We start from the raw sequence: 24,447 nt of genomic DNA, 5'->3' as shown, positions 1-24,447 counted from the left end.
AGTTAGTTTGCCACTTATACTAATTTGTCTCGAAGTTATTTTGCCACTAAGTTATTTTGCTACTAAGTTATTTTGCCACTTAGGCTGATTTTTCTTGAAGTTATTTTGTCGCTTATAATTATTTTTCCACTTATGCTAAATTAGCTCGATGTTATTATTTTTGAAGAGAAAAGATTTGTCTTGAAAATAAACTTGTTAAAAGTTTATGTATAGTGCATTTGAAGTAAGATGTTTGTAATTGTAGGCTAGGTACTGATCTTTCCTAAAATTATTAAGCTAAAAGGATGGATGATTGAGTATAGATCGCCGACTGAGGTAGTATTTTTGTGAACATAGAATGTTGACTAAGGCAGTGTTCTTAATGGCGCTAGACCTCCCCAAGGCTAGGGAGAATAAAATATACTCCAAGGGGGGTTTTTTTTCGTGTTAGTGAGTTTAGACTAATCATGACACAAAAGGTATTGTCATAGGGAACTCTTGTTGGCAAGAGGAGGTGCTCTGGTCAGAAACTTCTTAGGCTCTTATGAATTGCCAACTACCCTTCAATTTCTAGACTATGTTCTAGAAGTTCCAATACTAGTTGGGGAACAAAACTTGGAGAGAATAATACTTCGAATAGAAGACATTGCAAAAGTCATTTTTATGAAAGGAACTATTAAGAAGGAATTGCTTTACTCTGTTTTTATGTCGTAAATTAAAGGCATGTAAGGAATTTGTATCAATAGATAATTCAAGGAAGTTGATTTTATATGTTGAACCTAAAGTGGTAGGTAATTAAATAACTAAAACTACTCTCTTGAGGGAAGTAGGAGGATGGACCCGGATCTAGACCTATGGCTGGGTGGTCTTGGTAAGCTGAAAGCTTTCCTAAGAAGAAGGAATAAAAATCACACTTGATGGACCATTAGAAACTAGAAAGACTGACTCACATCACTTTAGAATCTGCTAATATTAATTAGCTGCTAGTAATAGATTAGACAAAAAAAACTCAAATTGATCCTCTTGGGAGTGGCCAGAACTTCCATTGCAAGGTAAACTCAAGCGAGCCTAGTTAGCAAACTCTAAGAGTTTTATCAAAATCCCGGATGGTGCTTCATAGGACATCTCGTGATGGGCTACTAAGAGCGTACCACCAAGGAATAGCTTAGGTTTCACGTTACAATTGGTATCATAGCACATGATGTAGGACACAAGTAAATAAAATCAGTTATATTTACAGTTAAAAAAATATCATTTCCTTACGTAGTGAAATCTTCTCTTGTTGATATATTTTCTTGATTTCTGGCAAAAAGATGAACCTTGGAAACGATTCTTGATTTTTCAAGGTATTTTTATGTAAGCAATGCACTCTTCTAGCTTTAGCTAGAGAAACCAGATGATGTAGATATTAGATCAAATATACAATTCTTCACCCCTGTATTATGAAAGGTGATGGATGTTAAGCAGAGGATATTGTTACATTGATGCAAGCTGCCTTGCTTACCTCCAGAATAATTTAAAGAGATTAAGGTGGATGGAAGCCCTTAAGATTGCCAAGATTTATGTCTTCTATGAACTCAAACATGTTCATTAGAGGGCAACAGGTCAAACTAAATCGATACACCTATGAGGATGTTACAAGGGTTATATCGGCTAATCGAGTCATGGTTATAGGACGCTCTAGTTTTCACAACTACAAGAAAGATGGATTACCTGATCTTCCTATGAAATATAGATTTTTGGATATCTATTCTCAGAATCCTATTTAGTATGCAATGGATGTATCGCAATGTCATGCCTAGACTGTGGTAGGAAAATCTTTTCCAAGAACAATATGAGCTCTCGAACTACTCGAATAATGTATTCCCTTCCTATTGCTATAAATAATCATTTTTGTCCATCCATTTGTCTCCTTGATAAATAAAAAATAGTAGATATACTTCTTTTCCTGATTAAAAATTGAATGCATTAAGAAGCTTTATACCCATAGAAAGGAGCAATGAGACTCCAAGGTGTTTCTATTGCCATGAACTAGGACATTTTAAGAGGTAGTGCCCAAAGCTTGGCCAAGGTCAGTTTCGCATGCAAAGCCAAGATGATAGGGGAAAGGGTGCTGGAAAAAATCTAAAAAATGAGGATAGTGATGATAAAGATTCCACAATGGAATATGATATGGAAAGAGTATAGTACATGCTACCCTCAATAAGAAGGGTCCTAATTGCCAATTCTTAGTAATTCAAACACTAACAGATTATCAAGGTAAACCCTTTCAAATTTAAATGGACTGCGGAAGTACCCACTCTTTCGTATCACCAAAATCTGCAAAAAGGCCATCCATAAGCATTGTTTTTGCACCTAGATTGCTCGCAAAATTAGTAAACGGCAAAGAAGTTCGATCAACACCACAAACTACTAGGGTAGAATTTAGCTTGGTTTTCAATTCTTCCAAAATGAACTTCTGAATTATGAACCTTGAGCTTATGAGTGTTTGCTAGGAATGGATTGGTTAATTCCAGATAATGCCCATATCCATTGTGAAAAGGGCCAAATCTCATTCCAAAACTCAAAGGAGAACAAGTAACCACTCAGGGAGAAGTAAGAAACCCTAAGGTTCAGCTGGCTAAAGCCTCCCAAATAGTAAAGGGCTGAAGAAAGGATTACCCATCTATTTAATTAAACTCAATGAGGCTGAGTAGGATAGTGAATCCAAGCATCATTCATCTTGGCTAAAAGAATATGCAGATGTTTTTCCAAAAGACCTGGCAGAGCTCCCACCTACAAGGAAAGTAGATCATGAATTTCAACTCATTTCAAGTGTTGCTCCCGTTGCCAAACGACCTTACCGAATGTCAATTCTTGAAGCCATTGAGTTAAAAGAACAACTCAAGTAGCTATTAGACTAGGGATACATCTAACCAAGTAATTTACCATGGGGAGCCTTGGTTTTATTTCAGAAAAGGAAAGACAAAACAATGCACCTTTGTATCGATTGCCGTAGATTAAACCAGGTGACAGTGAAAAACAAATATCCAATTCCCAGGATAGATGAGTTGCTTGACCAACTCTAAAGAGCAAAGGTCTTTTCAAAGATCGATCTTACATAAGGATATTATCAAATAAGAATTAGGGAGAAAGATATCCCTTAAACTGCTTTTAACACAAGGAACGATCATTATGAGTTTATTGTGATGTCATTTGGGTTAACAAATACTCCTACCATCTTCAATAGGTTGATGCAAGACATTTTTTGACCCTACCTTCATGACTTTGTTCTCGTCTTCTTTGATGATATCTTAACATATTCCAAGAATGAAGAAGACCATGAACCACATCTACAAACAATTCTTGAAACAAGATCCCACAAAATCTATACTAAAAAGAAGAAATGTGATTTATTCAAGAAGCACATTGAATATATAGGATTCATTGTATCGACACATGGCATTGCAGTGGATCCTACCAAGGTCCAAGATATACAAAGCTGGCCACCCCCAACAACGGCCAAGAAAGTGCGAAGCTTTCTAGGGCTAATGGGTTGGTATAGAGTCTTCATCAAAGACTATACCTCAATTGCCACACCTGTCACTGACCTGCTAAAAAATTAGGTCTCCATTACATGGACATCCACCAAACAATCTAACTTTGAGAAGCTTAAGCAGAGTTTAGTCAGATCTCAATATGAGACAATACCAATGGATTGAGACCTTGCAAGAATTTGACTTTGAAATCAAGTATAGACCACGCAAGGAAAATGTAATTCTAGATGCCGTAAATCATTATTTAATGCTCCAATCCTAGAAGAACCCTCTAGGGCTTGAACTCTTGCCACAATGATTTCAATGCCTAGTAACAAGATATTTTTCATAAACGAGGAGCTTGCCTATTATAGAACAAGACTATTCTTCCTACAGGTCAAGAACTCAAAAGGAAAATACTCTGTGAAGCTTGCAATTTCCCATTTTCAGGTCATCCTAGTTGTGCTAAGACTCTTAATATAGTCAGGAAAAGCTTCTACTGGGAAAGACTCAAGGGTGATGTACTCAAGTATGTCACCGAATGCCTAAACTACCAACGAATTAAGGCTGAGAATGTCAAGATGCCAAGAAAGCTCTAGCCACTTGACATCCCTCAAATGAAATGGGAGTGTATCAACATGGACTTTATAGTTGGATTACCCTCGGTACAAGGAGGATATAACTCCATAATGGTAGTCATTGATATGGTGACAAAAGTTGCACACCTGATTCCTATAAAAACCTATTACAAGGCTTCCGATATCGCTTGGCTTTTGATTAAGAAAATTTTTAGGTTATATGGATTACCCCAAGGAATCACCAGCAACTGCGATTCTCTCTTCACCTCAAACTTTTGGAAAAGTTTGTTTGAAGCTCTAGGAACTTAGCTTTGCTTCATTACTGCTTATCATCCCCAAATCGATGGTCAAATAAAGTGGGTCAACCAAGTTATTGAGGACATCTTGAGGGCTTATTGTAATAGGAAACCCAAATGGTGGATCCAATACCTACCCTTAGTTGAATTTTCCTACAATGCATCATACTATCAAAGTATTCAAATGACTCCTTTTCACGCACTATATGGGCAAGATTGTCTTATCCCATTAAATTTTTCCGATCCTACCCTACAAGTAAAAGCATCTAGGCAAATGTTGGAAGAAATGGATCAGCAAAGTAAAAGCTATAAGGTAAGATATTCAAGCCACTAAGGATCGACGGAAGAAATATATCAATCAACAAAGGCAAGAATGCATCTTCAAAGGTGGCGTGATTTTCCTATGAGTTCGCCCAAAGAAAAGTTTCTTATCTTTGGGAGAATTCAAGAAGCTAAGTCTCAGGTATTGTGGGCCATATAAGGTGCTAAAGTGTATAGAGCCAAATGCCTACAAGCTACAACTGCCTGACAACTTGAAAGTACATAATGTATTTCATGTTAATCTATTGAAAGCATATGTCTCTAACCTAGACCATGTACTTAATGACCAACAAATTGTAATGCCAAGTCAAGGAGACCTTGAACGTCAACTAGAAAAGATACTTGACATACGAGAGAAGACTCTAAGAAGCAAAACCCTTAGATAATATCTCATCCAGTGGAAAGAGTACCCTAAAGAGGATGTCATTTGGATTGATCATGAATCACTATGTAACCAATATCCCTAGTTTCATTTGAGATGAGGACATCTCGATTCCTCTAAGGGGGAGAGGATGTGATATCCCAACTTTACTTTATAATTTTTTCTTCTCGCCGCAAAATGGACTTCAAGAACTTTAAATTCATGAAATAGAGAATATCTCAAGTAAAAAGACCCAAGGATCGTAACCGACTGGATTGCCAAGGACTATAGCCACCCTCATGGAAGTTACCGTGTGAACGAGAGTTATGAGTCATATTAGTCATTAGTGGTCCAAAAATATTAGATTTTTGAATAAAACTAGTATATTTTTTTATATTTTGGATATTATTTATTGTAAGTATCTTAAAAATCTATGAAAAATTCTAGAAAAGGGTGTCACGTAGAAAAAAATGAGTGGCTTTTTCAATAAATTTTAGAGATTTAATGTAAAAAAAAGGATTGGTAAAATCATGTACGTCGCAATCGTAGTTTACAAGTAGCAAACAACACTTCGAATAGGGAGAAGAAGAAGGAGTGATCTAGAAGAACTCTAACAAGGTGTCTTGGTGTTTTACCCCCCTTCGGAGCCAACGGAACCATCAGATTTGTGGTCTGAACATCATGTTGCTGATTTTGCCAAGATCCTCTCCATAAAGAACTCTTCTTCTTAGCCACAACCCTTCCTCTCTAATTTAGTTATAATAAGAGGCATGGGAAGCCATTGAGGGTAGTTCGCGCAAGAGGGAAGAGGCTCTTCTCAGGATTATCAAACAAGAGGGAATGAGGCAAGAGAAAGCGTGAGTACGGGAATTTCTCGTCAAGGAGAGAAGAAGGATACTCCACGAGCTATCAAATTCAATTCCTCCATCCCTTCTATCCTATTATCCCGTGTGGAATCAAGGGTCTTTTCTATTTCTCGAAATTCTTGGTGATCACTTCCCACTCCCCCTCCCCTCCCATCAATCAAAATTCCATCAATCTAATTACCCCCAAGCTCCTTCACCAAATTTTTCTTTTTTGCGGTCTCATGATTAAAAACCATGGCTCCGAAGAAGAAAGCTATGAAGGTTATAGAGGTAGGAGTTGCCAATAACGCTACGAAAATAAGTACTAAAAATGGAATAGTGAGTACGGGGATTACAAATGAAGCCACAAAGACCATCAACCAAGCACCCATCATGGATCTTCAAGTACTAATTTTCTTAAATAAAAGCAGTTAGCAGGCCTTTATCCCATGGATAGGAAACATAATATGCATGCAAAAAATAAAAATTTATTTGATTTATACATATAATTTCTTTGAGGAATTCTTAACCACAAATTCCAAGGCTTAACTTGGGTCTGTACAAGATGAACCTATGCGAGTGCAAGGAAGGTACTGTGCCCCTAAAAGATTTAATATTTCTAATTTTTGAGTTGGTCAAATGAAATCTCTGAATCACAAATGTTAATCCTCAATATATAAGAGACCTTGAGATGCAATTGCTAAATGATAATATTCATAATTAAACTAATCAAGATGTTCTTCTATTGCAGGCAAAGACCCACGAAACTCCAAGGGAGTTATCCTCAAGTATGAAATCTTTGCTTAAATTCAATCCAAACTAATCCCCAAGGAAGAGGGAATCCAGAAGACAATATTGGAAGGTATTGCCACTTATACTCATTTGTCTCAAAGTTATTTTGTCACTTATTAGTTATTTTTTCACTTATGCTAAATTGTCTTGATGTTATTATTTTTGAAAAGAAATTATTTGTCTTGGAAATAAACTTCTTAAAAGTTTATGTATAATGCATTCGAAGTAAGATACCTGTGATTGTAAGCTAGGTACTTATCTTTTCTAAAATTATCAGACTAAAAGGATGGATGACTGGTATAGATCACTACATTGAGGCAGTATTTTGGTGAACATAGAATGCCAACTAAGGTAATATTCTTGATGGCACTAGACCTCCCTAAGGCAATAAGGCCTACTCCAAGGGGTTTTTTTTTTCGCATTAGTGAGTTTAGACCAATCATGACGCAAAAGATCTTGTCATAGGAAACTCTAGTCGGTAGGAGGAGGTAAGGATACCAGGGGGCTTTGGTCATAAACTCCTTAGGCTCTTATGAACTGCCAACTACCCTTCGATTTCTAAACTGTGTTTTGGAAGTTCCAATACTAGTTGGGAAACAGAACTTGGAGAGAATAATACTTCAAATATAAGACATTGTAAAAGTCATTTTTCTTAAAAGAAATTTTAAGAAGGAATTTCTTTACTCTGTTTTTGTGTCTAAAAGTAAAGGCGTGTAACGAATTTGTATCAGGAGATAATTCAGGAAAGTTGATTTTATATATTGAGCCTAAAGTGGTGTTGAGATTCAAGCTCATAGTCTTACCTTAGTTGAATAAGATTAAGTCACACTGACTTAACCATGATTAGATCTAGATCTATTGATCTTTATATGTGTGTAGTACACAATTGACTTCTACATGTGTTGAAAAAATGGGGTGAACAGGAAGCATGACTGTTACCCTTCCTACGTGTGCCTTTGTCCATCTCTCTCTCTCATTTTCTAATATGGTATCAGAGCTTGAATGGCACATTCTGTGATGATTTCTTGTTGTATGTATTCATCTAAGCATGTCAAGTTTTTACATGGTGATCACATGCATGTTCTTGAGCAATGGGTTTTTCTAATATAACAAGTCCAATTAGCACATGGATTGAATCTTTATCAGCCACGGTTTCTCGAATCTGAGGAATGCTAGCAAGGTTTCGAAGTGTCCCCGTAGCAATTGCCTATGCACCAGGAGTTTTTGACAGACAAATTTCTATTTAGGCTGAGACACCACCATGGCCAGCCACCACGGATCGTGCATTCTCTGGTATTGAGGCTATAACTTACATGCATGGAAGAATAATCCAAGCTTGCTAATAGAGCCTGCATTGACACGGTGTGTTTTGGGTAGGCTCTTATTGTCAAGTTTTTACTACTACCATTAATCAATGCTCAAGGTGTTGCAAAATCAGAGTGGTAGTAGCTTCCACCTATATCAATAGGGTCAGCAACGTCCTTTTGTGGCAATGTCTATAGTAGCAATGTCTAGCACATGAGCGGCAGCACAGACATCCATCTGTAGCAGCACTGGAGTGGCAGCTTTCATCTCATACACCATCAAGTTTGAAGCAACACACACCATTAAGAAGAGATGAATACACAACGAAGGACTCAAAAGTTTTGGCTTTCATATCATCCTTAACAACACCATGTGACTCGAAAGTTCTAAGTAGACCTAGCCTTCAAACTCGATAATGAGTAGCACCGAGATCTGTAATGGTAGCATGAAGCAGTAGCAGCATCGGTAACTGCAACAGAAGATCCTCAAATGACTAGAGGCCTTTGATTATGCTACACTTACATATGGGATTCTTCCCAATGTTCTTGTGTTGAGGTTTCAAGTTCTTTTTGTAGAACATTGCTCATCCTGGATGTTGATGGATTTGTTCACAGTCAAAGTCTTGGCTCCATGTATAAGCTTCCTTTGCTGTACATTTAGACTGTGATGTTGGATTGGAGAGAACAAAAATAAGAGCAGCAGTGAATGTATCAAGTGAGGCTTGAAGATCTGTACTTGATGCTCTCTTATGCACTGGCAATGAGTAATGGCAGCCCATTGCTGATGAATGGCATATTTGTGGAGAGTATGATGACTGAGTAAAGCTCTCATGGATAGGTCAGAAATGCTATGACAAATGTATCTGAGCAATCTATTGAAGCAATACTAAGTATCTATTTCCTGCATGTATTGGATCTTATGCAATCATATAAGTTGAAATCTGTGCAATTTTGGAATTGAATGTCTTTGTGGAGTTCAAGGGTGTTGATTACAGATGTCGGTAGTATGGCACTAAATGGTCAGTGATAGACATGTGCATATTCAAGAGCATTGTATGCTCAAACTTGACTTCTATGAGGTTGATTTGAAAGACTAATGACTATTTATAGTCTTACTAGAGTGGAGGTTGGAAAATGTATAAGCAATGATACTTATGTTATGCAATTGGAATTCTGAAATGTCCTTCATGTACTGACAGTTGCTAGATGTCTAAAATGAGCTGAGCTGGAATAAATTTAGAATGTATGAACATTTCTTGAATATATATAAGTTGTGACTTATTAAAAAGACTATTGGTTGTGTGCAAGGAGTTGGGCATTCACACATAGGAAGACTGAATTGAGTTATTTCGGTTGCAAATATGGCAAACACAGGAAAGAAGGATACTATCACTCTGATAGTTGGTGAGAATTTGGACTATAACAATTTCATTCTATGGAAATTCATGATGTCTAATTTCATAATTGGAGGAGGCTATTGGGACCTAGTCACAGGTCTTGAAGATGAGCCCAAGCTACCAGAGGATAGACCTCAAACACAAGATTAATCAAAGGCACATATGACTTAGTTGGAAAAGGCCAGCAGCAAGGTCTTGCATTGACTTCATTATGAGTGTCAGACACAAAAGCTATGCAAATTGCAAATTGTACTTCCCCAAAAGTTGCATGGGACTTATTGATGAAGAATTATGGCCATGTTACTCATGCAAGAAAAACATAACTGAAGCAAAAATTCAGTCACATATCTAGGAATGGAGGTCTATTGAAAACTATGTCAGTGAGATTAAAATCATTGTAGAACAACTAGGCTCAATTAGAGCTGAAGTTGAGGATGATGATTTGGTGGCCACTACCCTCCATGGACTTGTATACGAATATAAGCAATTTGACACTTTTATATTAGTACATTCAAGAGCATCCTGACTTTGATAAACTTGTGGCACTTCTATTGCATGAAGAAGTGAAACTTGGACTCAAGATTAGTTCTAGTGGGTCTAAAAATAACAGGGATAAGGTCTTCTACTCAAATCAAAGGGTTATAGGTGGAAGAGGAAGATCAACTTTTAGAGGAAGAGGTGTTGGAAATGCATATATAGCCCGTGGATAGCAAGCTAGCCTCAAGCAAGTAAAGGTGCCTTAAATACTCACGAAGGGGGGGTTATTCAGCTAGAGGAAGAGGCACTTGGCAGCAACCTCAATTGAGTCATGGACAGCAATCAAATGCAAAAAAGGATTTCCATTATTGTGATAAATATGGGCATGTAGTTAAGGATTGGTACAAGAACCAGAATGATCAGAGTGCAAGAGGGAAGCAACATGGTAATTATGCTTCTTCTAGTGGTATGCAGGGGGATGACACGTTGTTTGCTATGCAACATGTGACAAAAGGGTTGCCTACACAAGGCAAAGCAGATGATGTATGGTATATAGACTCAGGGGCATCTAACTACGTGACTTCTCATGGAGAGTGGTTTGACACATTGGTAGAAGGTGCTCATGGATATGTTTGCATAGGGGATGATATGTAGCATGGCATTATGCATACATGTATTGTTCCCTTGATGATACATGGTGACAGGAAAAAGAGTCTCTTTGATGTGTTACATATACCCTCCATAACCAAAAACTTACTTTCTATGGGACAAATAGCTAAACAGAATCTACAAGTTAAATTTGATAGAGATGGATGTTACATTGAAGAGTATGGTCAATGATGCAAACTCATTGCTAAAGGCAAAAGAAATGGAAGGATGTTTACATTGGATACAAAAATTCCAACATTGAATGCTGCTATCCACTCACATGACGATGCTGCAATAAGGGACATTGAGATGTGGCATAAAAGGTTCGATCATGTAAATGTTCAAAAGCTGAAGAATATGCAGCATAAGTAAGTTGTAATTGGACTTTCTAAGTTCAAGCATGTGGAATTGGGACATGTATGTTAGTCTTTTCAATTTGGGAAGCAATCAAAGCTTCCATTTATGAGGCATGTAAGCACTACTACTAGACCATTATAGCTTGTACATTCTGATGTATGGAAACCCTCATGGAATGCATCTTTTGGGGATCACGTTACTATGTGTCATTCATTGATGACTATAGTAGGTACACAAGTTGTATGTGCTGAAGCACAAGAGTGATATGATGGATGCTTTTCAGGACTTCAAGAGACTTGTGGAGAAAGAGTTGGTTTGCTACATCTCATGCTTGAGATCTGATAGTGGTGGAGAATATGTTTCTAAAGACTTTGATCACTTCTTGACAGCCCATGGGATTAAAAGGTAATTGACATGCAAGTACACACCACAACAAAATGGTGTGGTAGAAAGGAAAAGCAGGGTGGCTACATCTCATGCTTGAGATCTGATAGTGGTGGAGAATATGTTTCTAAAGACTTTGATCACTTCCTGGCAACCCATGGGATTAAAAGGCAATTGACATGCAAGCACACACCACAACAAAATGGTGTGGCAAAAAGGAAAAACAGGGTGGCTACATCTCATGCTTGAGATCTGATAGTGGTGGAGAATATGTTTCTAAAGACTTTGATCACTTCTTGGCAGCCCATGGGATTAAAAGGCAATTGACATGCAAGTACACACCACAACAAAAAGGTGTGGTAGAAAGGAAAAACAGGGTGATCATGGAATCGACTAGAGCCATGTTGAATGAGAAGAGCCTACCAAATGCATATTGGGCAGAGGCTGTAATCACTACAGTGTATGTCATGAATCGTACACCAACAATAGGTATACATGAGGTGACTCCTCATGAGAGAATTTATGGGATAAATCTGGACATTATCCATCTTAAGGTTTTTGGATGCTTGGCATATGTACATGTTCTAGATAAAAAGAGAAAGAAGCTCGATTCCAAAGCAAAAAATGTCATCTTTATTGGGTATGCACAAGATAAGAAAGCGTACAAATGCTACAATCCTTCTACTCATGAGTCATTGGTCTCAAGAGATGTAGTATTTGATGAGTTGAAATCATGGCATGAGAAGAAGATCACCTTGATGAATGATGATTATGTTTGTTAGGACACTTATGTACATGCAGGTACAAATGAAAGTGTAAAAATTTTTGGCCCTTCTAAAGATGCTACTACATCAATTAGTCCTTTGATAGATAGATTGACTTCATCATCTCTGTCCACTAATACGGGTATGTCAGTGAGGGGGATAAATATGGATAAAGGCAAAGACAAACTTGATGATATTATAGGGCCACTCACTTGTGGTTATGATTTACTTGGTACTGACAACTTGGATGGTGAGTTTGGTATTCCATCAGTTGTGATTCCTAGTGTGAGACATAGTTACATACCACCTCATGAGAAAGGAAAGTCTCATAATGCACCTCAGTTGAGAAGATCAGAAAGGGTTAAGAGGCCTGTGGATAGATAGGCTTACATACAGTGGCTATACAGTGTGGCACTATGCATATATGGCAAAAGTCACTAGCTTCAAGGAACCCACAAAGTTTTCTGAAGCTATTTTGGATTATCATTGGTGTAAGGCAATGGATGAGGAATATTGAGCATTGGCTAACACTTGGGATTTGGTTGATTTTCCTGAAGGCACAATGTTTATTGGTTGCAAATGGGTATACAAAGTGAAGTGCAAATCAGATGGCACATTGGAAAGATACAAGGCAAGACTTGTGGCAAAAGGGTATACACAACAATATGGTCTTGATTATGAGGAAACATTTAGCCTTGCTACTAAAATGGCAACAGTGAGGATAGTGATTGTTTTGGTAGCATCTAGAGGGTGGAGTATGTATAAGATGGATGTGAAGAATATTTTTCTCAATGGTGATTTGGTTGAGGAAGTATATATGGATCAGCCCGAGGGCTATGTGCATCCAGATTTTCCTACACATGTGTGTAGATTGAAGAAAGCATTATATGGGCTGAAGTAAGCACCTAGAGCTTGGAATACTAAGATAAGTGCATGATTACAGAAACTTGGTTTCACTATGGGCAAGGTTGATCATAGCCTATTCACAAAGAAGACAAGGGTTGGTTATGTGATATTAGTCATCTATGTGGATGACTCGATCATTACAAGTGATGATGTCACATGAGTTGAAGAGATTAAGGAAATTTTATATGCTAAATTTCAGGTCAAAGATTTGGGAGAACTGAAGTATTTCCTTGGGATTGAGGTTGTCTCTACACCTCATGGTACTTGGTTGTTGCAGAAGCAGTATGTACAAGACATGTTAACCAAGTATGGTATGTTGGATTGCAAGTCCTTGAGCATTCCATTGGAACAAAATGTTAAGTACTTGCAGATGTTAGACATGAGATTGAGAATGTCACTATGTATAGACAAATGGTGGGTAGCTTGATTTACCTTACCATTACTAGACCGGATCTTAGCTATTCAATTGGACTAATTAGCCAATTCATGCAGAAGCCTATGAAGCCTCACTTAGATGCAGTGAGGATAATCTTGAGATATGTGAAGGCTACGTCAGATTATGGTTTGTTCTATGAGCATGGTAAGCCTTTGGAGCTTACAAGATATACAGATGCTGACTGGGCAGAAAGTACCTATGACAGGAGATCTATGAGTGGGTATGCATTTTTCCTTGGTAGTAGTATGGTCAGCTGGAGTAGTAAGAAGCAACTTACAGTTGCACTCTCTAGTACCGAGGTAGAGTATAGAGGTGCTACATTAGTTTCTTGTGAGGTAGCATGGCTCATGAAGCTTCTTGATGTTTTGCACATGCAGGAAGTCAGGCCTATCACACTCTGTTGTGACAACATGAGTAGTGTGCTCCTAGCCAATAATCATGTCTATTATGCTAGGACTAATCACATTGAAGTACACTATCATGAGAAAAATTGATTGCAAGTGATATTGATTTGGTCCATGTGAGGACAGAAGACCAAGTTGCAGATATCTTTACCAAGTCATTGGGTAAAGATAAGTTTGTGCATTTACTTGGAGTGAAGTACCCCACTTGATCTTGAGGAGGAGTGTTGAGATTCAAGCTCATAGTCTTATCTTAGTTAAATGAGGTTTAGTCATACTAACTTAACCATGGTCAAAACTAGATTACTGTTTTGTGTATGTGTGTTGTACTTGAGTTGTCTACACTGTGTTGAAGAAATGGGATGAACAAGAAGCATGACTATTACCCTTCCTGCTTGTGCCTTTGTCCATCTCTCTCTCTCTCATTTTCTAATAAGTGGTAGGTAATTGAATAACTAAAATTACTCGAGAGAGAGAAGTGGGAGAATCCAAACGTATTGCTGGGTGGTCTCAGTAAGTCGAGAGCTTTCCTAAGAAGGAATAAAAATCACACTTGATGGACCATTAGAAACTAGAAAGACAGACTCACATCACTTTAGAATCCACTAATATTAATTAGCCACTAGTAATAGATTAGACCATAAAAACTTAGGTCGATTCTCGTGGGAGCAACCGAAACTCCTACTACAGGCCTAGTTAACAAACTCTGAGGGTTTTATCAAAATCCCAAATGGCGCTTCCTAGGATATCTCTTGATGGGCTACTAAGAATGTACCACCAAGGAATAGATCGAGTGGCACGTTACACATGACCATCTTGTTGGGGGGGAAACATGAAGGAAAGTCAAGTAAATTGATCGAGGGACCCACAAAAGTTAAAGAGGTAAATTTTCCTACTTGGGACACCTAAAAACACTAGCTATAGGTGGATTTGATCTTGGTGACATACAGATGCACCAGATGAGGCATCACGTGAAATTGTAATTTTTCTGTTGTATGGGCTTGAGAATACACATTATAAAACATAATCAATGAATTTATTTTATTCTGATTATATGTCTGTGAGTAAATTATGCAAACAAACAACTCTGTATAAAAGGATTTTTTCAAATTAATGAAGTTATTTTTATATGTTTCACTTAATGTGGTAGGTAATTAAATAACTAAGAACTTCCATAGAGGGAAGTGGGTGGATGGATTCTCGACGAATCCAATTCTATGGCAAGGTGGTCTCGGTTAGCCAAGAGGTTTTCTAAAAAACAAACACTAGGTGGAAAACTTTAGGAAGGGCCGATTAATTGACTTACCTAGGGTTTGGTCTCAGAACCCGAACTATAAATTATCTTACAGAAAAGATACAGTAGATGTGCCAGAGTACTGCGAGGGATTTCATAAATCCTTAGTTTGTTATTGAAAAAAAACATTGTACTCCATGAACCAAGGTTAATGGCAGTCGCTCCTTCCGGACAAGAAGCCTCTCGATGAAGGACACATCCAGATATGAGCTAGTTGTTGATAGATGACTGTTAGGTCAATTAGGAACCTTCAGGTTGGTCCTCCATGGGTAAGAACAAGACGCTTCCCTTGTGAGGTAGACCTGGGATTAACTAGCCGTACAAAATCCGATCATTCTGGTTAGAGTATAGATGGCGATAGTTGGAAGGTAAAGTCTGGGCAACTACTAAAATGTTACTCATCACATAATCAAGGCGAGTACATTACAAATGGTATCATAGCCAAAAGAAATAAAAAACTTGGTAATTGTAGCTTGAGATGTGAGATGTTTTTCCCTTTCTCTTGCTGATATGTGTTTTTTTTTAAATCTTACCCAAAGAGAGGAAGATTGGGAGCAATTCCTAGTCTTCCAAGCAATTTTTACATCGACAATGCATTCTATGGATTATGGATTGAGAATGCAAGTAATGTGGATTCTAGATCGCATCTACTATCCTTCTCCATTATAGTGAGAAAGACATTGGATGATAAGCTGTGGATATTGTTATATCGATGCAAACCATCTTGCCTTCCTTCAGACTAATTTGAAGAGGATAAGATAGATGGAAAACCTTAAAGTCGTGAAGGTTTATTTATTCCATGAAGCCAGAGTAAATTCAACTTTATTCAGTAGAGGTTGAGAGGCTAAACTAAATCCATATATTTATGAGCGAGCGACAAAAGTCATCCCAGCGGACCAAATTATAGTTGTTGGTTGCTCTAAATGCCGCAACTATGTCAAAGATGGGCTTCTTGATCTTCCTTTAAAGTACTGATTTTTAGATATCGATTCTTCAAAGCCTGATTATTACCCAACGGATGTATCCAAATGCCATGCTTAGATTGTATTAGGGAAATTTTCTCTCCCAAATAGCCAGCCATCCCAAAATAAACCATGTATTTTTTCCCTACAGCAAATTAATTTATTGTCTACCCATTGAATATGAAATTGGTTACCATTCTAGCAATTAAGAATTACGAGTCATTAGATATATTTGAAATCCATGGTTAGATTCCTTAAGTTAATTCAGAAAACTCTATCATGATGTAACCTTCTTTGAAAATTTAATATAAAGTATTTCTATCCTTCTAAAATGATTTCTCTTTTTGAAAAAATACGAGCAAATTGTATGATAACATTCATAGAGCTGAATTAGAGAAAATCTTATGATATCATAGGAAGCTATTCCTACCCTTAATGCTGCTAAGATCCAAGAAAAGAAGTTATTGCTTAAGCAAATTAAACCACTTGATTTTGGTGGCCAAGAAAAAAACGTCAAGGTTGAAGCAAAAATATGGGTCGAGTCCATGGAAGATTATTTCATTGTTGTTGGAATTACCTGAGCTAATCAAGCAATGATCGACATGTTAAAGCTAATAAAAGAAGCCCACATTTGGTGGAAACAATGGTGTAAAGACCAAGGAATCCCCAAAGCATCTGTTAGTTGGGACATATTAAAGGATGCAGTGCGAGGCCACTATCTCTCACCAACATACCGCACACAAAAGATGAATGAATTCTTTGGTCTAAAGCAACTTTGAATGACACTCGAAGCCTATCACTCAAAGTTTGTAACACTTCTTAAGTATGCACTATCCATGGATATTGCACAGCAAGTATCCAAGTTTTGCCACAGATTGGATGATCCCCTGAACACATGGCTTGAAGCAATGCGTCCATCCAACCTCCAAGACCCATTGATAATAGCAAGACCGATTGTATAGGAACTCTAGTCCAAACCAGGAAACAATAAGCCTTGGAATAATAAGTTTCAAAAGAGAAATATAACTGGGGGCTATGCAAAAAGAGATCTGCTAATAGCAAGAAGGCTAAGATATCGACAGTGGAGAACTTTAATGGCCGTAATAAGGATACTTTCAAGTGCTATTACTGTAACGAACCTGGCCACATCCAAATGCGATGCCCAAAACTCGAACAAAATGAGTGCCAAAGCAAGTTCCGTAATGACTAGAGCCGGGGAAAGCCACAACTAAAAGAAGAGTTGCCGGTATAACCCTCAAGGAAGCAAAAGATTATCAAAGTCCCACCTTGAAAACCGTCATGGAGAGAGCGAGAAGTCATGCTCTCTCAACAAGAAGGGACCAAATCGATAGTTCTCAGTGATTCAAATACCATCAACCTATAATGGTAAACCCTTTAAATTTTGATTGATTTTGGAAGCACACATTCATTCATATCACCAAGGTGTGCTAGAAAACTAGGCATAGACACAATGCATACACCTAGGCTGATAGTTGATTTAGCTGATGAAAAAGAAGTTTCCTAAACACAATAGACAAGTAAGTTGGAGTTTAATCTGGGTGGCAATCAGACCAACATGCAATTCAGAGTGATGAACCTGGGAACCTATGAGTGTGTGTTAGGAATGGACTGGTTAATTCCCAATGATGCTCATATTCATTGTGAAAAGGACCAAGTCACATTCTTACCACAAAAGAAGCATGGAAACTAAAGATTCAATTAACGAAAGCTTCTTGAATTGCTAAGGTTTAAGAAAAGGCTCATCTGTATACCTAATCAAATTAAATAAGACTGAATAGGATAAAGAAGTCAAAGATGAACTATCGTGGCTTATGGAATATGCTGACGTATTTCTTGAAGAATTAACTAAACTTCCACCACAGAGAGAAGTCGACCACGAAATCAAGCTAGTACCAGGGGTTGTACCAATTGCAAAGTGACCATATCGAATGTCCATTCCGGAAGCCATAGAACTAGAGGAACAACTCAAATAGCTCTTATATCAGGGATACATTAGACCTAGCAACTCACCTTGGGGAGCTTTGGTATTATTTCAAAAAAAGAAGGATGGGACTCTCTGTCTCTGCATTGATTATCAAGGGCTAAATCAGGTAATGATCAAGAATAAGTATCCGATTCCAAGGATTGATGAACTACTTAATCAACCATAAGGAGTGAAAATTTTCTCCAAGATTGATCTCAGATCAGGGTATTACTAGATTAGAATCAAGCAAGAAGATATCTCAAAAACTGCTTTTAGCACAAGGTACCGTCGGTCATTACGAGTTTATCGTAATGTCATTTGGATTAAAAAATGTCCCTACTACCTTCAATAGATTAATGCAAGATATATTTAGACCTTATCTTGATGATTTTGTCCTTGTATTCTTTGACGACATCTTAAAATATTCCAAGAATGAAGGAAGTCACGAGTCACATTTGTGGACAGTTCTTGAGACAACGCGGACTCACAAGCTGTATGCTAAGAAGAAGAAGTATGCGTTCTTCAAGAAGCAAATCGAGTATTTAGGGTTTATAGTTTTAGCAAAGGAAATTTCAGTAGATTCGACCAAGGTGAAGGATGTACAAGATTGGCCTCCTCCGACCATTGTAAGCGAAGTTTGTAGCTTTTTTGGTTTAACAGGATGGTATCGGGTCTTTATCAAGAATCATGCCTTGATTGTTGTACCCCTCACTAACCTACTCAAGAAGCAAGTTGCAATTAAATGGACCCAAGTTGAACAGTCTAGCTTTGACAAGCTCAAGCTAAGTTTAGTTATAGCCTCGATCTTCAAACTATCCAATCTTAGCAAAGGATTCGAAGTGGTGACCAATGGGAGCTCTCTTGCTTTGGGATGCGTACTCATGTATGAAGGACATCCACTAGCATATTCCTCCAAAAAAATGAAGACTCATGAGAGAAATTATGCTACTCATGACCTAGAATTACTTGCAATTATCCACGCTCTTAAGTTATGGAGACATTATCTACTTGGGAAGAAATTCTCACTAGTAACCAACCATAAAAGTCTTAAATGGATCTTCACTCAACCAGATCTAAATATGAGGCAACATCAGTGGATCGAAGTCTTGCAAGAGTATGATTTTGAGATCAAATATAGACCGGGCAAAGAGAATGTAATTGTATATGCTTTAAGCCGCAAGTCATTTCTCAATGCACTTATTTCATAAGAACCTCTTAGAGCTCAAATACTAGCTACAATGACATCAATGCCTAGCAATCCCATCATCGAGCTAGCCAAGGAAAAGGTGAATAATGATCCCAAATATCAGCAAATGTTGAAGGAAATTTAGAATAAAGAACAAAATTCTAAGCTTAAGACAAAGTATCTTAACTTCCTTGTTGACGAAGGACTTGTCTATTCAGGACAAGATTATGTATTTCTTCAAGTTAAGAACTTAAGAAGAAGATACTATGGGAAGCTCATGATTCCCAATTTTCAGGACATCTTAGCTATGCCAAAACTCTCAATGCAGTTAGGAAAAGATATCATTGGGAAAAGCTCAAAAGCAACGTACTTAAATACGTAACCGAATGCTTGAGTTGCCAATGAATAAAAGCCAAACTAGTTAAGTTGCCACGAAAGCTACAACCACTTGATATTTGTAATATTCCCCCCCGTGACCCCCGTGCCTCCCCCCCAATAAGAACCCCCCCTTTTAATTCAAATTTTTTTTAAAAAAAATTACTCTTCCTCTCTCTCCCCTGTCGACTGCATGGCGGGGAGAGAGAGAGTGAGTGAGTGAGGAAGAGGAAGATAAGGGGGGCATGCAGCCCTCCAAGTGGGAGGGGTGGCAGCCATACCACCCTCCTCCCCCTCTTTAAAAAGGGAGCCTTCCCCTCCCTCCTAGAGAGTAGCCCCCGCCCTAGTCATCAGTGTGCCCCTCCCTCGTCTACTGCACAGTGGCCCCCCTCATCATCCGTGAGTAGCACCCCTTGTGGCCATCATCAAAAACCCCCCCTCCTCGTCGTCAGGTGGAAAACCCACCCCCTCCCCCCTGTGCTCAGGAAGAGGAGAGAGAGAGAGAGAGAGAGAGAGAGAGAGAGAGAGAGAGAGAGAGAGAGAGGAGAAGAAGAGAAGAAGAAGAAGAAGAAGAGGGAGAGAGAGAAGAAGAAGAAGAAGAAGAAGGGAGAGAGAGAAGAAGAAGAAGAAGAAGAAGAAGTAGGGAGATAGAGAAGAATAAGAATAAGAAGAAGAAGAAGAAGAAGAAGAAGAAGAAGAAGAAGAAGAGAGAGAGAGAGAAGACGTTTGATTTTTCTGTCAGAGAAGAGAAAGGAGTTTGGAAGCTTCCAAAGCATCTCCTTTAGGAGGTGTTTCACCCGCAAGACCCGGCTTAATTTTTCATTAATCCATGTCCACATCGATTCAAGTGCAAAGGCCATGAGGATTGGTGGTAAGCTGCTGGACAATTTGCAAGAAATTCCCGCGCATCTAATAGCTATCCCCGCATACGAAGGCCACTAGATTTCCGCGAAAGATGGCACCCAAGAGGCATGCAACTAGCAACTCTGCAGGTGTTTCTACCCAAGGCAGAGGAGTGGCTACTAATAGGGTTTCGATTGTCAAGAATCAAGTCCATGATCTCGCACTCCTTGTCGATGAACTCAATATGTTAAATGATTACGTAATCTCGTATATACAAAGTTCATGGAATATGTATCGAATAAATTCATAGGAAATTTTTGCATTAGACACTCTCATAAAAATTGTTTCATTGCATTGTTTAAGAAGGTTCTCTTGAATTTTATAAAAAAGTCTAGCACATGAGTTGCGTGAATATTTGCAAACATGGGGTGATTTCATGGAAGTCAGCTGCACTAATGGAATGACTCAGTATTACATTCGTGTCCCAAATATATTAATTATGCTCCATTGTGTATTGAATTGGAAATGGCATATCCTAGGGTCTTCTCTTGAGATTGATAGTGAAATGCATAAAGTATCACAGTCATATTAGATACATGCAAGGAAAACTTCTACATGCATGGGAAAGATTCTCGCATAAACAAGCAACATGTTAAGTCGCATGCATTGAAAGGACCTTCGCATGTGACATACAAAACTATTGCTTCTTGTGACTAGTATTTATCATGGGTTTCTTTCATACCTTAATTGCATGATCATGAAAATATAAGTGCATGGAAGGGTAGACATATCTTAAGGGTCTTTCTCTTGAATTGATTAGCAAAATCAAGTGATATGGTTGTTGCATCCATACTAGATGCATAGGAAGGAACTATTGCATGCATGGGTAATATCAAGATTGCACGCATAGAAAGATTGCATGAAATTAATGTGTATTAGAATGCTTCAATTCATGCTTTGTACATTGGCCTTGAAATTGTTGAGTAAAGTCAATACTTGTCTTAATCAACGTAGTTAGACAAGCTCAAAGAAAGGGTTAGAAAGGGGCAAACATTAGTGCATGTGAGTACTATTGAAAAATGGGGTTAAGATCAGGTATTCTTATATCACCAAAAGTATCCTTGGTCAATTAAGGATCGAAGGAAAGTTCACATAGATACTTCAAGGGATCTAGGAGATAACCAGCAAGTTGACCAACCAAGGACAACGGGGTTGTCCATGACCTATTTTTACCAAGAGACTTAAGGTAAGGATAATTAGGGTCAGTAGGGTACAAACCCTAACCTGAAGATAAAGGGGAAATAAGCAACCTATCTTGCCAAGCCCTTGGGATCTCGCCAATTCGCGAACGATCCACGATCGAATGCTGGGAGCATTCGGGAGAAAGGAATCACACCTTAGTAGTTGGTCGTACAAACGGCCTCCGAAATGATCGTGATTGTACAATTAGGTACATTGTTTGAACTTCTTTGCTCAAGGAACTAATTCAAGGAAAAACACTCAATACTTCAAGTTAAAAGCCTGGAGGGAGAGGTAGGAACAGTTACCTTCGACTGTCTGCCTGGCCCTATCCAAGGGGTTGTTAGCCGCGTTGGGTATATGGATCTAACCCACCGTGAGAGGTCTCTCCGTGGGTGTTGCTTGGAGCAAGAGGGTGCTTGGGTGCCAGAGGAGGCTCTGGCTGTAAATTCCTTGCCTTTGGATCCCACACAAGAGGCCGACGTGACTCGAGATGGGATCTCGAGGCCCGTGTACTAGTCTACGGGTGGAAACTTGGAGCAACAATCCTGTTGATTGCTGGGATAGCCTTCGGGCAGGATACTTGATGTACTCTGGGATTATGATAAATAAAGATAAGATATTTGAAAAAGGAACTTGCTTGACATTGTTTTTGTGTCAGTGCCTAAGTTACGTGATGGAACCTATATTTAAATTGGTTAATTAAGGAAGCTGCTTTCACATGTCAAACATAATGTGGTAGGTAATTAGATAACTAAGCAACCCGAGGGAAGTGCAGTGGATGTGACTTGGGTCCGTCCTACGAAAGGGTGGTCCTGGTTAGCTGGGAACTTTTCTCAAAATACGAGATAATGAGACTATAAAGACCTAGTATCAGTAGAGTTAGAATCCTGATTTATGCTATTTTAGGGGAAAGGAATGGGACTATGCCTTATGGCAGAGAGGTTGAGCTTCACATCCCGCTCGTTTTCCATTCTCCATGAACCAAGTGCAACATAAATCCACTTTGATTCTGTTGTTCCTACTCAAAATGGGTCATCTGGAGCTTGACGCTAGCTACTTCCTAGAGACTTTGCCAATAGGAAAGGAACCCTGACTTCAGGTCAATCCTAAGTGGGAACGGCCGGACACTTCCTCTCAGGGCAAACTTGGGAAGACCTAGATCGCAAACCCTATGACATTCATTATGAGTGCCAGGCGGCGCTTTCTAGACTCTCTTCCCGATGGGCTGCTAAGACGTGTCCCACGAGCGGACGAGCGGACACGTTACAATATTCCTCAAATGAAATGGGAATTTATTAGTAGGGATTTTGTAGTTGGATTACCCTCACTTCAAGGAGGATAGAACTCGATCATGGTAATTTTGGACATATTGACTAAGATTATCCACCTTATTCCGATCAAAACCAGCTACAAAGCCTAAGATATTACTAGGTTAAAGAGTATTATAGTGATCATGATTCTCTATTCACTTCACATTTTTGGAAGGGATTATTTGAAGTTCTCGATACACAGTTTTGTTTTAGTATAGCTTATCACCTTCAAACTGATGGGTAGATAAAGAGTGTAAATCAGGTAATTGAAAACATACATAGGGCATTTTTTTGCAAAGAACCTAGATGGTGGATACAATATCTACCTTTGGTGGAATTTGTTTACAATGCATCCCATCATCAGAGCATTCAGATGACCCCATTTCAAGCTCTATATGGACAAGAATGCCTAACTCTGCTAAACTTCTCTGATCCTACCTTGAAGGTTGAATCTTCTAAGAAGATGCTTGAAGAGATGGACAAACAAGTCAAAACCATCAAGCAAGATATACAAGCTACCAAGCATCGGTAGAAAGGCTATGCTGCCCTAGGGAGAAAATAGTAAATCTTCCAAGAAGGGGACAATGTTTTTATCCATGTACGCCCAAAGAGTTGTTCTTTATCCTTAGGAAAATTCAAGAAGCTAAGCCCAAGTTATTGTGGACCTTACAAAAAGGCTCTTGGACCTAATGTTTATAAGCTGCAACCTCTTGAAACCCTAAAATTTCATGAGTATTCCTTGTAAGTCTCTTGAAGCCCTATATACCTAATCTTCATCATATTCTTGATGATCAACAAGTTGTAATATGGAGCCAAGGTTTACTTTAACTTCAACCTAATAGAATCTTGGATGTAAAAGAAAGAATCCTTAGGAATAGGACCCTTAGAGAATATCTTATCCAGTGGAAGGATTATCATGAAGAGGATGCCACTTGGGTCGATGAGGTAACCCTTATGAAAGGATACCCCTAGTTCCTCTCGAGATGAGGATATCTTGATTTTTCTAAGGATGGAAGAATGTAATGTTCCCATTACTTAGTTTATTTTAATATGCATATACATTACAAAGAAAATTAATTTATGTTGCACATTAAAAAAAATAGCTCTAATTATGAAACTGACTCTCATTATGAAGATAATAATTATTATTAATGAGGTATTATATGCCAGTTCATGGTAGAAAGACTTGAGAGACCCACCCAAGACTAGCTCATTAAAACTCTATTTGCAGTATAGAATAAAAAAAAGAACTAGCCTAGTGGATAGTCACTAGGGAATTAAGTGTAATTGGGTGATAACACTGCCAGGATGGGTGATCTCCCGAGAAGATTTTCCTACAAGCTAGTGGGAGCTTCTAACGCCCAAGCAATAATGCCAAGGATGCCAAGGACAAGATGCCAAGGTCTATGCCTTGGTTGCTGCCTTAGTTGTAAGCCTTGGAGTGACGGCTGTCCGAAAATGTGCCACGCGATGCTCATCCATATATTCGT

Source organism: Lygodium microphyllum, chromosome 27 (genome assembly GCF_053477565.2).
Source record: "Lygodium microphyllum isolate KBCC chromosome 27, Lygodium_microphyllum_v1.1.10, whole genome shotgun sequence".
Taxonomy (NCBI): Eukaryota; Viridiplantae; Streptophyta; class Polypodiopsida; order Schizaeales; family Lygodiaceae; genus Lygodium; species Lygodium microphyllum.
Note: the sequence above shows the minus strand (reverse complement) of the source record.